This window comes from Balaenoptera musculus, chromosome 1 (assembly GCF_009873245.2).
Source record: "Balaenoptera musculus isolate JJ_BM4_2016_0621 chromosome 1, mBalMus1.pri.v3, whole genome shotgun sequence".
NCBI lineage: Eukaryota > Metazoa > Chordata > Mammalia > Artiodactyla > Balaenopteridae > Balaenoptera > Balaenoptera musculus.
Genome location: NC_045785.1, coordinates 99,614,287 through 99,636,572, shown reverse-complemented (window position 1 = coordinate 99,636,572; position 22,286 = coordinate 99,614,287).

The window sequence follows — 22,286 nt, the reverse complement described above, 5'->3', positions numbered from 1 at the left end:
TAGAACTACCATATGACACAGCAATTCCACTCCTGGGTATATATCTGAAAGAAATGAAAACACTAACTCGAAAAGACAAGTGTACCCCAATGTTCATAACAGCATTATTTACAATTGCCAAGATATGGAAGCAACCTAAGTGTCCATCAACAGATGAATGGATAAAGAGGACGTGGTCTATAACTATATACAAACATATATATACATACATATATGTACAATGGAATACTACTACTCAGCCATAAAAAAAAAATGAAATTTTGCCATTTGAAGCAACATGGATGGACTTTGAGGGCATTATGCTAAGTGAAATAAGTCAGAGTAAGACAAACACTGTATGGTATCACTTCTATGTGGAATATAAAAAATACAAAAACCTAGTGAATATAATTTTTAAAAAAGCAGACTTCCAGATATAGAGAACAAACTAGTGGTTACCAGTGGGGAGAGGGAGGGGGGAGGGGCAATATAGGGATGAGGGACTAAGAGGTACAAACTATCAGGTATAAAATAAGCTACAAGGATACACTATAAAACTCTTAGAGGAAAACATAGGCAGAACACTCTTTGACATAAATCTCAGCAATATCTTTTTTGATCTCCCTCCTAGAGTAATAAGAATAAAAACAGAAATAAACAAATGGGACCTAATTAAACTTAAAAGCTTTTGCACAGCAAAGGAAACCATAAACAAGACGAAAAGACAACCCTCAGAATGGGAGAAAATATTTGCAAATGAATCAATGGACACGAATGATTAATCTCCAAAATATACAAACAGCTCATGCAGCTCAATATCGGAAAAACAAACAACCCAATCCAAAAATGGGCAGAAGACCTAAACAGACCTTTCTCCAAAGAAGACATACAGATGGCCAAGAAGCACATGAAAAGATGCTCAACATCACTAATTATTAGAGAAATGCAAATCAAAACTACAGTGAGGTATCACCTCACACCAGTCAGAATGGCCATCACCAAAAAAATCTACAAACAATAAATGCTGGAGAGGGTGTGGAGAAAAGGGAACCCTCTTGCACTGTTGGTGGGAATGTAAATTGATACAGCCACTATGGAGAACAGTATGGAGGTTCCTTAAAGAACTAAAAATAGAATTACCATATGACCCAGCAATCCCACTACTGGGCATATACCCAGAGAAAACCATAATTCAAAAAGACCCATGCACCCCAATGTTCACTGCAGCACTATTTACAATAGCCAGGTCATGGAAGCAACCTAAATGCCCATCAACAGACAAATGGATAAAGAAGAAGTGGTACATATATACAATGGAATATTACTCAGCCATAAAAAGGAACAAAACTGGGTCATTTGTAGAGACGTGGATGGACCTAGAGACTGTCACACAGAGTGAAGTAAGTCAGAAAGAGAAAAACAAATATATATGAACACATATATGTGGAATCTAGAAAAATGGTACAGATGAACCTGTTTGCAAGGCAGAAATAGAGACACAGACATAGAGAACAAACAGATGGACACAAAGTGGGGAAAGAGGTGTGGGATGAATTGGGAGATTGGGATTGACATATATACACTAATATGTATAAAATAGATAACTAATGAGAACCTGCTGTACAGCACAGAGAACTCTACTTCTCTGTACAGTAGAAACTAACACAACATTGTAAAACAACTCTTCCCCAATAAGTAAGTAAATAAATAAATAAGCTACACGGATATATTGTACAACATGGGGAATATAGGCAATATTTTACAATAACTATAAATGAAGTATAACCTTTAAAATTGTGAATCACTAGAGTGTACACCTGTAACTTATATAATATTGTACAGCAACTATGCTTCAATAAAAAATAAATTAATTTTTTTTAAGTCTCCATCCAGATGAGAATCCTGGGGTTGATTCTGTAATCACTGGACCAGTTTCCTGTAGCCTTTCAAATTCCCAGCAGGGTTTTGCAGAGAGTCATTGTTTTCCCCTTTGTTTCGTTGTTTTTGGGGGGTTTTTTTTGGTTTGTTTATTTATTTATTTATTTTAACATCTTACTGGGGTATAATTGCTTTACAATGGTGTGTTAGTTTCTGCTTTATAACAAAATGAATCAGCTATACATATACATATATCCCCATATCTCCTCCCTCCTGCGTCTCCCTCCACCCTCCTTATCCCACCCCACCCCCCCGTTTCTGATATTCACCTCTTTGTAGAGGTACCTCTTCTTTAGCTGCCCATCTGGCTGTTAAGTTGTCCCCAGATGTATCATGATACCAGGATAAAAGGGGATGCCCGATGAGCTGATGCAGTCCTGTAACTGTTGTGTCTCAGACAGGCCCAGCGTGCGGTCAGGATGGGGCCCTCAGGGCAAGACAGAGGCCAAACTCAGTCCATGTGCTCAAGGAGCTTTCAGTCTGGTGCGACGTGTGGTGACTTTCAAATATGTCCACATATTTTTGCTACCTGCAAGTGGAGTGTTGCCATAACAAAAACCTAAAATGTGGGAATGGCTTTGGCACTGGGCCTGCTGAGTGAATGAACAGGTGGATGGACAGACGGATGGATGGATGGATGAAAATAGATAAAAAAGAACACGACATGTTCTAGGAACTGAACTTACTTTGGAATTACTAGAGCTGGGGGTCCATTTTGATTGAAGGTGCAGGAATTTTCCTCATGCAAAAACTATTTATTGCCGGGACTTCCCTGGTGGCACAGTGGTTAAGAATCCGCCTGCCAATGCAGGGGACAAGGGTTTGAGCCCTGGTCCGGGAAGATCCCACATGCTGCAGAGCAACAAAGCCCGTGCGCCACAACTACTGAGCCTGCGCTCTAGAGCCCGTGAGCCACAACTACTGAAGCCTGTGTGCCTAGAGCCCGTGCTCCACAACAAGAGAAGCCACTGCAATGAGAAGCCGGTGCACCGCAACAAAGAGTAGCCCCCGCTGGCCTCAACTAGATAAAGCCCACACACAGCAACGAAGACCCAACGCAGCCAAAAATAAAAATAAATAAATAAATTTATTTTAAAAGAAAACCAACTATTTATTGCCTATTTTGTTCCTGATACTATGCTGCTACCTAAGACTGCAGTGATGGGCCCAACAAACACAGTCCATGAAGCTGGGAAGGTGAGTTGATGCAACCCGGATACACAGGCCCCTCTTTCTTCCTCCTTAACCCTCCGGGTTTCTCAGGGTCTCCACCTCAGCTCCCTCTCTTCCTCTCTCTCTGCATCCACCCCCTTAGCTCTTAATCTGTATTTCCCACCCAGACCCTCCTGAGCCCCAGCTCCACTTGTGGCAGGATAAACTGGTCCACAGAGAGAAGCCTTGAAGACCTCAGCTGGGTGACTACCAGGCTTTAGTTATGCTCACTGGGGGATGCAGGCTGAGAGCCAAGGATGAACACCTCAGTTAATGGGAGAGTTTAGAGGGCTCATCGGGAAAAAGAAAGAGGAGGCAGGAATGAAGAAATATTTATGTTTCCGCTACCTGGTGGGCAATGTCATTACTATACCCTAATTACCCCTGAAATCTTTGGCATATTATCTATTAATCTATATATAATATCTGTTTTTCATGAATACAACATATATTAGGTTAATTGATATATTAATAATACATTAACATATCTACTTATCATTAATAAATATTTATTGAGCACCTCCTATGTGACAGGCAGTTAGTTAATGCACTGTGGAGTGGGCTCTGTTTGGGGGTGAGGGTGGCAGAGTGTGTAATAAGTTACTGAGTGCAGCATCAAGATGGGTGTGGGGCAGTGGTCAAGGCCTTCCATAGGGATACCCCCCATCTGAGTTATACACCCATTCCACAGATATTTATGGAGCACCTCATGTGCCAGAGGGCTGCAGAGTTGGTCAAAGTAGGCAGAAAGTCCTGTCCTCCTGGAGCTTGGCTTCTCAGGACATGTCTGTCTACTGCCCATCTCTCGGTGTCCCACCTCAAATGCAACCTGTCCAATGTTGAACTCATATTCTTACATTCAGCAAACTTGCTTCTTTTGTATTTTTCCTCTCAGTTTATGGTGCCTGCGTTCCATGTCTTAGCAAAGAGCACTCTTATGCATGTAGTTACTTAAAACAGAAACATGGTGTCCTCCCTCACGTTTCCCTGTTATGAACTCATTGACTAAGCCCACCCTATGCTGCCATAGCCACACCTATCAGACCGACAGTCGTTGTTGCTTGACATGCTCACGCTCTCCATTATGAGCTCTATATCACAGCACCTGGCACATAGGAGAAGCTCAGCAAACGTTTACCCAACAGAGGAGGGAAGCAATTGTAGTAAAGTCAGCATAGATAGAATTGACTCCCCCAGACCTTGGGAAATATACCATGATTATCCTCCTCCTCTCCTCTCCTCTCCCTCCTGCCTTTCCTAAGGCACTGGCTCTGCTCAGGTAATGACAGCTTTTGACAACTATTTCAGCTGCCATTTGGCCGCATCAAATCACATCACCCTTGCTGCTCCAAAATCATCACATCCTGGCCTCTCAAAATCCAGTCTGAATTCCTGCCTAGGCCATGCTCACCCTCACTCTGGAGGCCTGGCCCGCAGTTTCCATTCGGCCCACGTTGCTCAGCATATCTGCATTTTTCAAGCAGCCTCCGCCTTGACTGCTTACCCCTCCCTCCACCAGGTATATAGGACACTGTCATTCGAGCACCTGCTCCTCTCAACCTAGCAGTGGGGAACCAGCCTACTCAGATATGTCTCATTCATTCATTCATTTTATACCTTGCCTTGCTCTGCAACGAACAAAGATGTAAGAAAATAGCAAGCATCAACAGGACCGCCACATCCAGTTGTGCAGGGTGTTCACTGCCCAAAAGCACCCACTGAAGCGGAAATCGGGGACTGAAATCCAGTCCATTATATGCTCTCCAAGCCATGCAGCCCAGCACAAGCTACACCTGCCCAGAGAAAGCTTCTTTTTCTAGTGTGCACAAAGTCTTCCATGTGCCACAGTGAGAATTAAAAGTAGAATGAAAGACAAAAGAGCGAAACAAGGCTGAGGACAAAGGGCAGCCAGGTCGTTAAGATGTGAAAGCCCCCAGGGACAGACATGTTCAAATCCTTGCCCAAGTGTGTCCCCCAGGCAAGAGAGCCATAAATATGTCCAAGACATATCCAGGGGCTAAAACAAAGAGAAAGGGTAACCTCTGTCACTCCACGGGGAAAGATAAAAAGGATTTTCAAGAACACGTGTCACACTGCCTTGTGCTCTGGCTACCATGGCCTCATTTCTAGATATGCTCTAACTGGAGAGTCTAATCAGGTGAAACAAATGCTTAAGAAGGGAAAGGCAGCACCCTCTCCTTCCCCCAAGTTGAAGAGGCAGCACCACTAGCTCACGTGAATATACTTACACTGGCAAGTGCTTGTTCCTGGGCACTGGCCCCGCCGCACCAGCATACCATCCAGGTAAGCCTGGGACCATGGTGTTTTCCTGGATATTTCCCTTTGCACATTCCTGTTTCTGACTCTGATGTGAACTCTGTGGGTGGAGAGAATAGGAAATGGATTCTGTAAGGCTACAAGACTCTCAAATCTGAAAAATAAAGATCAGTGGCGGACTTCCCTGGTGGCGCAGTGGTTAAGAATCCGCCTGCCAATGCAGGGGACACGGGTTCGAGCCCTGGTCTGGGAAGATCCCACATGCAGCGGAGCAACGAAGCCCATGCGCCACAGCTACTGAGCCTGCGCTCTAGAGCCCGCGAGCCACAATTACTGAGCCCACGTGCCACAACTACTGAAGCCCACACGCCTAGAGCCCATGCTCCGCAACAAGAGAAGCAACCGCAGTGAGAAGCCCGCGCACCGCAACGAAGAGTAGCCCCCGCTCACGGCAGCTAGAGAAAGCCTGCACGCAGCAAAGAAGACCCAACGCAGCCAAAAATAAAAAAATAAATAAAAAGATCAGTGGCAATACCTAGCCCTTCCATGCCTGATCCTACTTACTGGCTTCCTTACATTTGGCAAAACAATTAAAAAGGGCTTTGGCTTTAAGATCTGAGAGTCAATACTGCATCGTGCCTCTCACCCTAGCTGACCCACATTTTACTGACACACTGGTAACTCAGAACTACTGAGGAATTTAACTCACCAATGGGACCAAGAAAGAACTGTAACCTCTGCTTACTGGTCCAGGAGTCTCAGATTAAGAATTTTATAAACATTTTGCTTTGCTTAGTATGTGTAATGCCTGGGAAGACTCTTACAGTAAACCAAATGATAGTTCACCTCAAGGCCACATCATATAAGGCCCATTCGCACAAGATTATATTAACAAATGTGATCCACAAAATGGCAAAATCTAACATTAATTCAGCGAGTGTTTCAGGAAGGTGACATAGCCATTCACCTGCCACCCCACTAGGGGATGTGTCTGGCTTCGTGGGTGGGAGCTGGGGATTAGGGAGGGTCACATAGGCCACCTTGCTGGAGCCTGTCCCAGGATCTCTGTCTTGTAACTTCTGGGGGCCTGCAGGCCACCCAGCAGCTCCCACCCGTGTGCTGGCCACCTGCCAGCCCTCAAAACCCCAGAGCCACCTCTAGCTTCAGAAGAGCCTTTTCATTTCTGTCAGGTACTCTCTCAACATCTCTGAGTTTAACTTATAAAATGAGAATAATACTCCCTACCCCATACAATTCTTTTGAGGTTTGTTTTGAGATAATATATGCCAAGCACTTAAAGTACCTGGCACATGAACAGATCCTCAACAAACTATAATCATCATCAATCTTAGAAGAAACAAAGGGATAGAATCTAGAGGTTACTAGTCTATCTCCTCTCCTTGGTGTTCCTTCTCTGGGTTAACTAGCATCGCAGAAGCTAAAGCAGAAAGCGGACCTCTTCTTGCGTGCCATACACTGCACCTGGGTTAGGCCTATGTGCTGAACACTTGCAATGAAGACTGCTTTGTATTCACATCACTGTGGGACTAGAGGCTGAACACGGCCTGGAGAAAGGCGCCCAGCTCTTGACCTCGATAAGCTGGTGAATCTCCTGGAATAGTATACCTTCATCAATAATAAAAGGCTCTTTATACAGATAGGGCATAAAACACATAGCCACTTTTTTTTTTAATCTGCTTCAAAGGACAAGCAGCAACCTTTAGGAAGGTGCAATTTGACAGCAACACAAACAAAAACATTAAAGAAAGAATAATCGTCAGGCTCCTGTCTAAACCCCCATGCTGTGTCACATAGCAGGGAGAGAAACCCAAGCTGTCAGGCTTACGTAGGAGAGGAGAAACAATTCAAGTACCTTGTGCAAAAGGAAACAGAGAATACTGTAGATCAAATGTTCAGGGGGTGATTCTGTTTACTGCCTCTGAAAATTGAGTTAGAAAAGCTTCATTAAGACCTTGGAGGCAGAATGGGCACTCATTTTGCAAGCCTAAACAAAAGCGAAGATTGGAGGAGAAGCCATCCCCCTCGGTGGCTCTTGAGCCCCAGTCCCAAACCAAACCCAAACGTAAACTGTTATTATCACTGGTGAGATAATCCCTGAGTGATTTTGGTCCCCATACTCTGCCCATAGTTAGTTTCATAAGAATCAGGGCTCCAGCCAGGGGGAAACATGATAGGCTGAGCATGAGAGAGGCCGACTATCTCCGAGGAGGCTTGGTACAAACCCTGCTGCAAGAGTCAGGATTTTCTTTCCATTGCAAGTGGCAGAAACCCACTTCAAAGGAGCATAGGCAGAATAGGAGATTTATTGGCTCCTGTGAAGAGATGGATTCAAGGGCTCAAACTTTGTCTTTAAGGTTCCCTTTACCTTTACATCTCTCAGCTGTGTTTCTCTTTGCACATTGGCTTTATTTTCTCCAGATGATGAGCCTTCCTATGCCCCTGTATGCTGGTGGAGATGGCTGAATAGAGCTCCAGAATTATCAGTAGGGCTTATTAGCCAAGAGGAGGGCACAGCCACTCTCCTCTGGCTTCCATATCAATGCCTGAAGCAGATTCTGATTGGCTGTGCTTGTCAAGTGCCGACCCCTGTGCCAATCCCTGGTGTCAAGGGTGAGCGGTCTATTCTCACTGGCCAGACTGAGGACAGGTACCTCCCTGCGTTGGGGGAGGTGAGGGCAGCCCCACCTGAATCACATATAATGGAGGAAAGAGTGGTTTTATTTCTAGGAGAAGTGGGAGGATAAGTTGGGCAGGCAAAAACAACACAAGTCCTCTACTTCTGATCAATAGGAGAACTCCATTTTGGGGGCCGGGGTGCAAATTGATACAACTAGATCCTCTCTCTGCTAGAATAAATTCTAGATATTTGGAAAGAGGGCAAATCGATTGGCCTTAAATTGGAATCCAGGTTTCCATGATGAGGACTGAACCCTCTCCTACCCACACCACCTTGGAAGCCCAGGGACCCAGAGTGACTGCAATGTTAGGAGGATGGGCTTCCATGCCACTCAGGGATGGCTTGCTGGTAACCCGGGCATGCCTCTTCCTTACCTCACTAAAAGGCCAAAATAATGTAACGAGCCCAGACAGCCTGATTTCCTGACAGGCCTCTCCTCTGCTTTGCTTTACCTTTGGCTTGTAGTGCCCACAAAAGTGCATTCCCAGCTCCTAACACCGCCATAGGCTCGCTCTCCCACTCGTGGGTCAAGCAATGTGTTTACAAGTCATACCCTCCTTCCACTCCCTAGCATGGCCCCAGGCACCAAGGATGTACTTAATAAATGTTTATTGAGGCCCCTTCCCAGAAGGTGAAAGTAAATACTTTTGAAAAATGACCTGGTCTCCCTACTGGTAGTTTATCCTTCAGCTGATGAGAGCTCCTTATAAGACCTGGATGGGGTGTTCCAGAAGACACTCATACAAGTAAAAAGAGACAAATACCCACAGCCCACACACACCTGTTTCCCCCTGAGTTAGAAGCTATTAAGTACTGACAACTCCTTTCCTACAAAAAAGCATCCCAAACCCAAAGGGAAGACAGCTCATTTATTTGCTGAACAAGACAGGAGGCAGCCCAGCCTCAGAAGATTCTGGCCCTGCAGCATTAGGGAGTGAGCCCAGAGTTTTGGCAGGTATCTCTGACTGCCTCTTGCCTTGATGCCATAATAGAAAATGATCAGCAAGGCTATTTCCTACTGTGTCCTAAAGGTCCATCATGGGCAGTCCTGGATGGGGCCAGAAAAATATTTATATTGCAGTGTTATGGGCTGAATCTACCCAAAATTGATATGTTGACGTCCTAAACCCCCATATCTCAGAATGTATGTATTTGGAGTCAGGGTCTTTAAAGAAGTAATTAAGTTAAAATGAGGTCATTGAGAGTGGGCTCGAATCCAATATGACTGGTGTCCTTATAATAAGAGGAGGAGATTAGGACACAGACAACACAAGAGGGAAGATAAGGTGAAGATACAGAGAGAAGGTGGCCATCTATAAACCAAGGAGAGAGGCCTCAGAAGAAATCAGTGCTTAATCCGACACCTAATCTCAGACTTCTGGCCTCCAGAATTATGAGAAAATAAATTTGTTGTTTAAACTACCCAGTCCATGGTATCTTGTTTTGGCGGCCCTAGCAAACCAATACATACGCTTTACAATTTACAAAGCTTTTTTCTCATACCTGAGCTCACTTAATTTTCACAACAATCCAGTTGACTGGAGAGTATTATCCTCATTTTATTGATGAAATACTGAGCCTAAGAAGCTATTAGCCTAAAGTCATACTGCTCATGAGTGGCAGAGCCTTGGCTTAAATCCAGAGTTTCTGACTCCAGACCCCATGTTCTTTCCAACAGACTTGCTTTCTACTTTCAAAGTGCTTTGTGCCATTGTTGTCATATGTTTTTCTGCCCATCAGCCATTTAGAGACGGGTTACAATCAGTCCCCCTTAATCTGGAGAGTGGCTGAGTGATTCCCTCCGCTTTACACAATAAGTTGGTGGCAGGAATGGTGTCAAAGCAGCTCCTGAAATTCTGGGTCATTGTTAAGTAATGATTTCTTATTTCTCCTGCCCACTCAGCCAAATCCAAAGAGTCAAGAGCTTTGGGGCAGGGTGGCTTTGTTCCCGGATCAGAACGGTTAACTGTCTGCACCTCTAACTCCTACTTCAGGTGAGCCTGCTGTAGGGCAATCCTGGAATTCAGAGGCTGAGCACCTGAGGGCTCCCCGTTGTTTACAGGCCTCAGTGCAAGGGCGGGATTGATTTGGCCCTTAAGGACCTGCTTTCATCAGTCACCACCTACCGGGAGGAGAATTGAACGGGGCTCATCTGGGGTTTGCTTTCAACTTAAAATAGTCATGTCTTTTCCTGAGAATATTGATTGAAAAGTTGATATCAAAATGAGCAAAGAAGCCAGACTAGCAAATTCCAGTGGTTTGAGTTCTTTTTCCTTTTGGGGGGTGGGGTAGAAGTGCATGATAGGCGCACACAGCAGGAAACGATATCAGAATACATAAAAGAAAGAGAAAATTGTACCCACAACCCTATCAATCACCCCAATTTTTTCTTTTGGTGTTCCTTTCTATCTTTGTCCATATGCGCATATAATTTTTACAGTTACACTCATGGCAAAGATGAGATTTTATATTTTCATTTAACATCATAATATAAGCATTTTCCCAAGTCACCACATAATCTTCACGATTATATTTTTTAATGGCGCATAGTATCACTTGAAGTGATGGAACCCTCATTTGCACGATCATTCTTTCCTTAGTCATTAGGCTGTTTGCAATTTTTCGCTTCAAATGATGCATTCCTTTGCAGACTGCAGAAAAGCAGCAGATTCTTGATTTAACTGGGAGTCTTCTGGTACCAAACAGTGGCTCCATTTACAGGTGGGTATCCAGGAGTCGCCCCGAGGCCACGGTGATGATGGAGCGGTCAACATGGAGGAAAGCCTGGGTGGGGAGGGCGGGCTGGGAGCCAGCTAGCTAGAGCCGGGCTTGATCATGCCTTTTCCCACCCAGACTTGCCTGCCTCTCAGGGACCCCTGGCAGCTACTCAGCTAGCACTGGGTAGGAAGCAGCCTGTGAACACAGCGGGTAAACGACAGAGGGTCCCATTTCAGCCACTGCAAGAAGCAAAACCAACACGCTACCTGGGGAGGTTCTGTGCCTTCAGCCCTTCCCAGGCCGCTGAGCACTGGGTCTCCTGAGAATAAACACTCAGGACACTTGGGGGACCTAACCGCTAATCCCAGGAGCCTGAGCAGAGGAGAAATGATGTATTTTGCTCATTTCATCAAGTTGCAATCTATCTGAGCCTGATCCTGGCATATTTTCTGCTCCCCTGCAACTCCTGCCTGAGAGGACAGAAGTCCCAGCACAAATGCAGCCGGGGCACAGCCCCTTTGGTCCTGCCCCGGCCAGAAATTCCTTCCGGCTCTTGGCACTCCTCCTCTCAGAGCTTCTTACCTGACCCCTTTGGGAAAAGACCCCAGTCGATGAGAATTTCTGACAGCTTTGGGAAATGGAAACAAGCAGGAAGGCAGAGGACGTTCCCATTGCATTTAAAGTCAGCTCCATTTGGAGGCAATTCATTCAGAACGCAAGCGTACTCATGCAGTCACTGCAGGCCAAGTTAATTTACTGCCTCCTGGTTACAGCAGTGGTCCCGTCCCCTTAGGACGAGTTGAGTTTTGGAGTCCGGTGGCCAGGCAGAATCCTGTGGAATCTTCTCCATCATCCTCTTCATGGCCCATCTCCACGTCACTCAGGACTTGCCTGGACTAGTAATAGAAGAAGCCAACAATGACAGAGTATTTACTGCTAGGTACTGTGCAAAATGCTTTACGTAAATATCTCAAATGATCCTCACAACTCTGTGAAGAAAGGAGTATTATTACCCCCATTCTATGGATGAGAAATTCTATAGATGAGAAAAGGCGCAGAAAGGTCAAGTAACTAACCCCAAGTCACAGAGTAGGTAAGTGGTACTAGCTAAGACTCAGATTCAGGCAGTCTGACTTGAGTGCACAAGCTCCCTGCTAGGGACAACTCCTCCTGCCAGCCTAGCTGCACCACAGTAATAATAAAAATAACTGAACCCTTAGTGAGTGCCAGGCACTTTGCTAAGGCATTTGCTTGCATTCCTTTAACTCTTGAATGAGGAAACAGAATCAGAGAGGTCAATTCACTTCCCCAAAGTCACATTTAGTAAGTGAATATGACAGGGACTATTTTCCTCTAAAATCCAATTTCTCCTTCTTGTAGAATAATAGACTCCCATTATTAGCTGAATATGTGGCCTCCTAGAATCAAGACTATTATTTGCCAGATTTTGTTGAAGCTAGGTGTGTCCCTGTGACTAAATCGTGGGTAACAAGATGTAAGCAAAAGTGGTAAGTGCAACTTCCTGGAAATGTCAGCCTTCTCTCCTTTCCTCCTTCCTGCTGGTGGAATGCTGACCTGAGAGCTGGAGCTGGAGGGGTGCCAGCTCGAGCTGTGACATGACCAAGGCCACAAAGAGCAGAGCCACAAGGTAGAAGGAACCTCAGTCCCCGTGGACTCCATGGAACCAGATCAACTCAGCCATCTTGAGATAACCACCCCTTGACTTTTTTACATGAAAGAGAAACATCCAACTTGGTTAAGCCATTATTTTGGGTTCCCTGTCATTTACAGTCAAACCAAGTCCTAATTAACATAGTGGTGGAGCTGGAACTTAAACCAGTTTGACTCCAAAGTCCAAAATTAACCAATTTGACATGCTGTTTCTACTGTACAACTCTATACCCACATTGGTTCATCTTATTATGATCAGTCTTCCACTCCCTTCATTTGGAGAATCATTCGATAAATATTTACCAAGTGCCAGGCTCTGAGCTAGAGAATAAACCAAGAATATAAATATGGATGATTTGGTCAGTGCCCTCGAGGAGTTGGCAGTCCATCTTGGAAGACATATGGCTAGGTAAATAAATAAAATACAGTGCAACGAGTCCTGTAATAGAGACATGAGCCAAATGCTGTGGGAGCACAAAGAGAGGAATGACTCACTGCCTGAGGGTCAGGGAAGATTTCACCAAAGTACAGCACATGAGCTGCACATGCTAAGTGGCTGCAAGGAAGTGTGAGGTGTCCTTGGTTTTCATACACCAGTACATGTAAACCACTGGCCTCCAATGACCAACCATCTTTTGTCTAGAAATGCAGCCCATTCTCCTTTCTCTGGAATTTTAGACTCGAATTCTTCAGCAGCGGAAACCCTTGTAGCCCCTTGGGAATTTAGACTGTTTTTGTTTGCTGGACCTGCAGCCATGAAGAAAAATGTATGTGGGAATCCTAAGGCCAACCCCCCTCACAACAAAGAAGAAAATGGAAGCAGGAAAAGGAAGGCCCTCAGGAGCAGGGCTGGATAAATAAAGATTCTTCAGCATAGCTGTGAAAGCCAGAATGAGTTCTGTCCGTAATTACTCTGTGCTCAGAAATGGTGTTTCCAATGTGACCTTTCTACCTGCAATTCTAATGGTGGAGCTGCTGTCAGTGTTAATAAAGCCCAGACCCGGCTCTCCCTGACTGGAGCCAATTAGAATTACCCGAAGAGGGCAGCCAGGGCAGCCTCACCGCTAATGAGGGCAGCTGATGTGTTGGCATTGGCTCATTCACCCAGTGATGAGGGGATGGGAAAGCTCATCCAGCCAAGCGGTCCCCTCTTCCCCCCTCCCACTGCCTCCAGTAACTCTGTTCAACTATTTCTTGAGCACCAGCTTTAAATCAAGGCAATGAGCTCTACTGGGGGAAAGAATATGTCCTGGATAATGAGGCTAAGCAACACTTTTCCTCACTCAGCCTATATTTATTAAGCAAACTGGAGCAGTACCCCCTTATCCGAGGGGGTATGTTCCAAGACCCCCAGTGGATGACTGAAACTGCAGGTAGTACCAAACCCTACATATACTATGCTTTTTTTCCTATACATGCATACCTATGAAAAAGCTTAATTTATGAATTAGCATAGTAAGAGATTAACAATAACTAATAATAAAATAGAACAATTATAATGATATATTAGAATAAAAGTTATATGAACGTGGTCTCTCCCTCCCTCTCTTTCTCTCACTCAGAATATCTTATGGTACAATTTAATGCCTCTTCCACTTTAACTAAGCACTTATCACACACTGTGGCATTAACTTTTTTTTTTTTTAACTTTTTATTTTATATTGGGGTATAGCCGATTAACAATGTTGGGATACTTTCAGGTGCACAGAAAAGCGGCTCAGCCATACATATACATGTATCCATTCTCCCCCAAACTCCCCTCCCATCCAGGCTGTGTGGCATTAACTTTTGCAGTTTGAGGTTGGACAGCAAAACTAGCACGAATTTCTTTTCCTTCTTCACAATTTCACGGATAGAAGATTCATTCTTACCGTAGATCTTAGCAACCTCAGCATTCGATTTTCTTCTTTCCTTAAGTGGAGAACTTTCACTTTTTCACTTAAAGCGCTTTGCAACTGCTCTTTGGCATAACCGAACTGCCGGCGTCACAACTCTCGCACTTTGGGGCCATGATTAAGTAAAATAAGGGTGACTTGAACACAAGCACTGCGATACTACAACAGTCGTGCTGATAACCGAGATGGCTACTAAGTGACTAATGGGCGGGGTATCCTGGATGAAGGGAAGGGACAATACGCGTCTCCTCCTCACAGGAGGAGGCGGGATGAAGCAGGACACGCGAGACTTCATCACATTACTCAGAACGGCACGCAATTTAAAACTTACGAATTGTTTATTTTCCCTTTAATATTGTCAGACACGGCTGACTGCTGGGTAACTGAAACTGCAGAAAGCAAAAGGATAAGGTGGGGACTACTGTACTGTGTGCCAGGAGAGGTGCCAGGGACAATATGTAATAACAACTAAGATACAGGGGCAAATTTACCATGAAGTTAAAGAAGCTTAAGCGTTAGGTCCTCCCATTAGCACAAGTCCAGAAAGGGCTGCTAGTGATGTTGTTCACGTTTTGGTAAACTTTGCAAAAGTGAGCTATTTTAACCACACTTAGTTAAGAACGCTGTCTCTTTCCACTCAGACTCCGTCACATCTCCCTCAGTGTAGGATGACACTGAAGTGGCATTCATGGGATCTGGCTAAGGGCAAGTTAAGTTGGGGATACAACTGGGTTTGCATTTTGTGGGGTGGTTTGCAGTCACTTTTTAAATAAGTTTTTGCTAGCCATCTCAGTGTGGAAATGGCTTCCAGGGATCCTCCTATTGCCCATGGTACCTTCTCATCTGGCATGTGGCACTAAGGAGCAGGGCCAAAGTTCATATCAGATTTGAATGTGTCCTACGGAAACTGGCACTGGAAGTATGTGGGTGGGGAAAGAAACAAGATTTGAATTGCATAGAGCCAAAAGCTAGTCTATGGGAAAGTCTTCCAATTGTCAGATGTGTAACATTCTAAATGCAGGATTCAGTTCTCACAGATACCTAGTCATATATAGTAGGAATATTCAGTAATACAGTTATGCAATTCTATGCTATACTTTTTTTTCTTTTTTGATGACAATTATGCCAAATAGGACTTATCAAAATATGTTTGTAGGGTATAAACTGTAGAGTCCTACAAACAGCAAATATGTCTGGTTTTATGCATGTTTTATGCATCCCGATCATCAATAATAAATCTAATTTTTACTATGCTGGAGGAAAGACTTACTTCTCTTTCCTTTCTCTATATAGCAAATACTACAAAACTGTTGTTATATAAAGAGGTGATAAAAGAGTATTCAGACAAAAAATGCAGCGGAAGAAAGTATTACAGCAGTGTGCTAGGCAGTTAATTAATAAAAACATTGTATTATTTTTCTGTATCTTGTGATATTTGTGAAAATTTTCAGCTTTAAAAGTCTTACAATTTATTGTCATTTCTTTTCTCAATCTAAATAAAGATCCACTTTCACACCTAATTTTGTTTTTGTAATTTTGTATTTTTCTTAAAGAGGGCCCTTCAAATTTTCTAAGTTTCAGGCCCCTCCTACACCCCTGGAGCATACAGTCATGGTTTACTCCTTGTCATGGTCTCATGGGAAAACTCAACTGCCTCCCCCTGCTCATCATATATGTGATCACTGAATACCAGGTTCTGAGCTAGGGATGGGCACACAGTAGTAGATGAAGCAGATCTTGCACCTTCCTAGGTGTGGAGAGGGAGACACCGATATCAAATAAACTAAATCATACAGTATCGTGCAGGAGAGAATAAGGGGGCAAAACTCCTCATAGGAAATATTTTAGCTGAGACTGAAAGGGTAAGAGTTGGTCAGAAGAAGAATAAAAAAAGAACACGCCAAGCAGAAAGAACAGCATGAGTCATTAAAGGCCCTGGGGTGGTAAGGGCTTGGTGCATGACAGGTATTCAGTAAGTGTCAAATTAATTTTTAAAATAAATATTACAATTTGTGCAGGGCCAGGGTGCTATGGGAACATGATGGAGAGGCACTGAACCCTTGCCAAGGGCAGCAGCAGTGAAGGAATGAGGAATAAGCAAAAGTTAGTCAGGTTAGAATTGACTGCCTGACTTTCAGGAGAAGAAACAGCATGTGCAAAGGCCCTAGGATTAGAGAGATATCAGAAAGCAGTTCTGTATGGCTAGACCATAGTGAGCTGGATCTAAGGAGGAAAGTGTGGCTGAGGGAAGGTGGAGAGGTAGAACTGGCAAGAAACGAGGCCAGACATGTAAACCAGAGCCAGACCATGAAAAAGCCTCATAAGCCATGGTAAGATGTTTGGACTTTATGTTGGTGAGGTGGTTTTAGGAAAGGAAATGACATGCTCAGATCAGCACGTGAGAAAGATTTGGTTGCCAGGTGGAGAGAAGACTGGATAGGGGCAGAGGCAGGAAGTCCAGGCACGAGGCTGTTAGAGAAATGCAAGAGAAGGTGGTGGCCAGAGGTAGTGGCAGTGGGGATGTGGAGAGGTAGACACATCCCTAGAGGAAGGTCGTGGTACCTGATGCAGTTAGACGGACAAGGTAAAAGAATCACATCGGGGGCCGGTGCCAGGCTGGTTCCTAGTTCCTCTTCCTTTGGGAAGCTAGCCAATCTCATGGGAGACAGGCTTCTTGTTTACAGTGGAGGCTTTCTTTCCAGTAGCAGGACTGCCTGTGTCCTGCTGGTCATCCTGTGCTGCATATCTTCCGTTCACCCCTCGGACCTTGCTCTCTAACTTCTCACTGGGCTCGGCCAGTGGGAGCTGACAGAAGACTGGAGGGCAGGGGAGAAAGGTCACACTATTTATTCCTGGTGGCCTCCCTGAGAGGAGGACCCAGCCTAGTTATGCCCTTCAGTCTCTCTCGAGACAGCCTTCTCATCTCTACTCTTCCCCTTCCTGGTTTCGGTATTCACTTCCCTCCCCTTCACTTAGGACTTAAGGAGGTTACAGCTCCACTGACCAGCTGCGGAATCACCCCAACATCCCTGTGGTTCCCCCACGCCTCATCCACAACTTGGTAAGTTCTTTTAAATCAGAGCATGCCCCTGCAAGCCCGACAGCCAGTAAGACCAAGACCACGCCCTCAGCCCTTTTCCTGGTGACCAACCAGCATCTTCCTGGGCCCCTTGTCCCAGGCCAAGTCCTGCTCCTGCCCGCAGCCTGGAGTTGGGCTCTGATTCCTGGCTCTGACTTCCCGAGCACTGGGCCCTGCCCCGTTCAGCCCCTGTGGTCTTCCTCCAGCGCTGGGGAGACCTGAGGAGCCAGTTATCAAGTGACCAGTGACCGAGAACCCCCCTGCCTTCCCTGAGAAGGCTGACTACACCTGCCCAATTGTTGCTCTCAGACCCACCATCCTCTAGGCTCCCTGCTGACCTGTAATCTTCTTTATGTCTGTCTGGATGTATGTGTCTATGTCTCCAGTAATTTTGCCTGTTCCCCCCGCCCCCACCTGGGCACAGGGACAGTGCCCTGTTCGCGCTTTATTCCAGCGCCCAGCCCAGTGCCTGGGACATAGTAGTTACTGGGTAGCTTTTCATTGACCAACAGACCAACCGACTGGACTCCCGTCATCTGTTGACAGTCTTCCCCCAGATAAGACAGCACCATTGATTAGGCTGCAGGCTTCCCAGCTACAAATCTTTTCAGTCTTGCTTCCCACAGAGGTGTCTCTTCAGCATCGTGACTATTTCCAGCAACTCCTCAGTCATACATTTATAGTATTCTTGTGAGACACTCCCTGGGCCCAAGAAATGTCTTCGTTGGCCCTAAGCACTGATAAGTCCACAGGGACTGACTTCACGTGTGGTGTGACTTGTTATATCATAACCTTTCATATTAATTAAATCTCAGGGTTTGTTACAGAACATTTCAAAGTCTGCCTGTGTGTCTCCAACTAAATTATAAGCTCCCAGAGGGCAGAACCCATGTTTTATACCTCTTTAAGGTGGAGTTTAGGTGTAATGTGACTCAGGAAGAGGGATCTAGTGATCAACGTGGAATGTGGGGCTGAGGATGAGAGAGGAGGTTGGAGCCAGACACAGATTTGGGATGCAGCTGCCCAAGGGAGAGCTGACACTGGTGGGAGAAGGTATCACATCGCTTTGAAGAATGACCACCTTCGGGATGTGGGAGGAAATATACAGCGCAACAAAGGAAAAGACAGAATGATAGGGTTGTGGGAGGTCATGGGAATGTTGCTGACTCAAGTCGATGGGGAGGGGACGGGTCACCGGGACCAGAGGAGACAGGAGTGAGGAGGGGCTACTCCATATGTCAGCTGAGAAGCTGAAGGTGCCTTCTGGGCCCTCATGGTACAGTAGTGAGGGTGGACCACACTACAAGGAGGCAACGAGTGAGGAAACTAAGGCAGCGAGTGCAGTTTCAAGAATTTGAGAAGGGAAGGGAAGAGAGGGCAGTCAAAGGAAAGGGCAGCTTGCCACAAAGGAGGCATTCCATAAATATATCTGTTCATAAAAATGTGTAATCAAGGACTTCCCTGGTGGTCCAGTGGTTAAGAATCTGCCTGCCAATGCAGGGGACATGGGTTCCATCCCTCGTCCAGGAGGATCCCACATGTTGCAGAGCCACTAAGCCCATGTGCCACAACTACTGAGCCTGTGCTCTAGAGCCCACGAGCCACAACTACTGAAGCCCACATGCCTGGAGCCCCTGCTCCACAACGAGAAGCCACCGCAATGAGAAGCCCGCGCACTGCGTTGAAGAGTAGACCCTGCCCGCTGCAACTAGAGAAAGGTGTGCACAGCAACAAAGACCCAATGGAGCCATAACTAAATAAATAAATAAATGGGGGGAAAAAATGAAACTGTAAGTCTCTAAAAAATGAGACTAAGGCTTAACATGACCCAGAACATGTTTTTAAAAATTAAATTAAAAAGTTTAAAAATGTGTAATCATATGTATATTTGTTTTTATAACTATATTTGAATATATAGGAGAGATAGAAACAGATTGTGGGCAGAGGTGGAAGAACCATTCGCAATGGAGTGTTTGAAGATGGAGGCAAGCTAGGTCTGAGTAGGAGAGCATGGGATGCAGGTGAGGCCTTAGACTTGGTCGGGAAATGGACATTCTTGGAAGAAAGGAATGACGGCGTGCAGGGAGGGTAAAAGAAAAAAAAATGGATATTTTGCAGTGAAAGGACTGCTTCCCTAGCAAGTTTCCCAAAACATGAAACAACTCTGACTCTTTCTTATTTATGCAGAGGCATTTAGATGGATTTCAGAAGCTCTTGAGCCTCTTACAGAATGCAGGATTTCTGTCATTGGATTTAAAACGTCTACCCTAGAACATTATAGCTCTAGCCTGGACAGGGCATTTGAGGGCAAGCTCAGAAAAAGGAGGTAACACTATCAAAGAGTCCAGAAAACCAAAACGCCTCTTTCATTCCAAGCACGGAGGTCAGTAATAAAAAGGCGTTTAATCCACAGCTTGAATGCAAAGGTTAGAAGAAGAAAAAAAAGCAACCCTTAAACTATATGATGCGCCCTCCTTTTTACAAGCCTGACAAAGCCTGACAAAGCAAGCAGGAGACAAATCCCATTTACAAGGACAGCAAAAGCTCGGACACCGCTCTGACCCAAGCCCTCTCCATGCATCATAAATATTTCCATAGTCATAAATATCATTGATGAGAAGGCAGAAGGCTCTTAATAGGCTCCAACTTATTTCATGGTGGAGGAAGCTAGGAAAAATGCACTGAATAAGAAGAAGACAGGGTGAGAGATCTCCTGGGAGGAAATTAAAATAGAATCTTCTACTAGAATGATGCTCTATCTATGTGCTGACTTAAGCCAGGAAAGAACTAGCTGAAGACTCATTGTGAGAAGCATTTTCTCCCATTGGCCCAGGGCCTTTTCTATTTCAGAAATGCCAATTCCCTTCAAGCTGAGTTTTGTGGTGGTTGATTTCGTTGATGATTAGCCACCATAAGGAAAGAAGGGAGCTAACTAGCATTTATTAAAAATTCATAGAGCAGAAGCAAGAAGAACTACAACCCTGCAGCCTGTGGAACAAAAACCACATTCACAGAAAGACAGACAAAATGAAAAGGCAGAGGGCTATGGACCAGATCAAGGAACAAGATAAAACCCCAGAAAAACAACTAAATGAAGTGGAGATAGGCAACCTTCCAGAAAAAGAATTCAGAATAATGATAGTGAAGATGATCCAGGACCTCGGAAAAAGAATGGAGACAAAGATCAAGAAGATGCAAGAAATGTTTAACAAAGATCTGGAAGAATTAAAGAACAAACCAACAGAGATGAACAACACAATAACTGAAATGAAAAATACACTAGAAGGAATCAATAGCAGAATAACTGAGGCAGAAGAACAGATAAGTGACCTGGAAGACAGAATGGTGGAATTCACTGCTGCGGAACAGGATAAAGAAAAAAGAATGAAAAGAAATGAAGACAGCCTAAGAGACCTCTGGGACAACATTAAATGCAACAACATTCACATTATAGGGGTCGCAGAAGGAGAAGAGAGAGAAAGGACCCGAGAAAATATTTGAAGAGATTATAGTCAAAAACTTCCCTAACGTGGGAAAGGAAATAGCCACCCAAGTCCACGAAGCGCAGAGAGTCCCATACAGGATAAACCCAAGGAGAAACGCGCCGAGACACATAGTAATCAAATTGGCAAAAATTAAAGACAAATTATTGAAAGCAGCAAGGGAAAAATGACAAATTACATACAAGGGAACTCCCATAAGGTTAACAGCTGATTTCTCAGCAGAAACTCTACAAGCCAGAAGGGAGTGGCATGATATACTTAAAGTGATGAAAGGGAAGAACCTACAACCAAGATTACTCTACCCGGCAAGGATCTCATTCACATTCGATGGAGAAATCAAAAGCTTTACAGACAAGCAAAAGCTAAGAGAATTCAGCACCACCAAACCAGCTCTACAACAAATGCTAAAGGAACTTCTCTAAGTGGGAAACACAAGAGAAGAAAAGGACCTACAAAAACAAACCCATAATGATTAAGAAAATGGTAATAGGAACATACATATCAATAATTACCTTAAACGTGAATGGATTAAATGCTCCAACCAAAAGACACAGGCTCGCTGAATGGATACAAAAACAAGAGCCATATATATGCTGTCTACAAGAGACCCACTTCAGACCTAGGGACACATACAGACTGAAAGTGAGGGGGTGGAAAAAGATATTCCATGCAAATGGAAATCAAAAGAAAGCTGGAGTAGCAATACTCATATCAGATAAAATAGACTTTAAAATAAAGAATGATACAAGAGACAAGGAAGGACACTACATAACGGTCAAGGGATCAATCCAAGAAGATATAACAATTATAAATATATATGCATGCAACATAGGAGCACCTCAATACATAAGGCAACTGCTAACAGCTCTAAAAGAGGAAATCGACAGTAACACAATAATAGGGGAGACTTTGACACCTCACTTACACCAATGGACAGATCATCCAGACAGAAAATTCATAAGGAAACAGAAGCTTTAAATGACACAAAAGACCAGATAGATTTAAACGATACTTAGAGGACATTCCATCCCAAAGCAGCAGATTACACTTTCTTCTCAAGTGCGCACAGAACATTCTCCAGGATAGATCACACCTTGGGTCACAAATCAAGCCTCAGTAAATTTAAGAAAATTGAAATCATATCAAGCATCTTTTCTGACCACAACGCTATGACATTAGAAATCAATTACAGGGAAAACAACGTAAAAAACACAAACACATGGAGGCTAAACAATACGTTACTAAATAACCAAGAGATCACTGAAGAAATCAAAGAGGAAATCAAAAAATACTTAGAAACAAATGATAATGAAAAC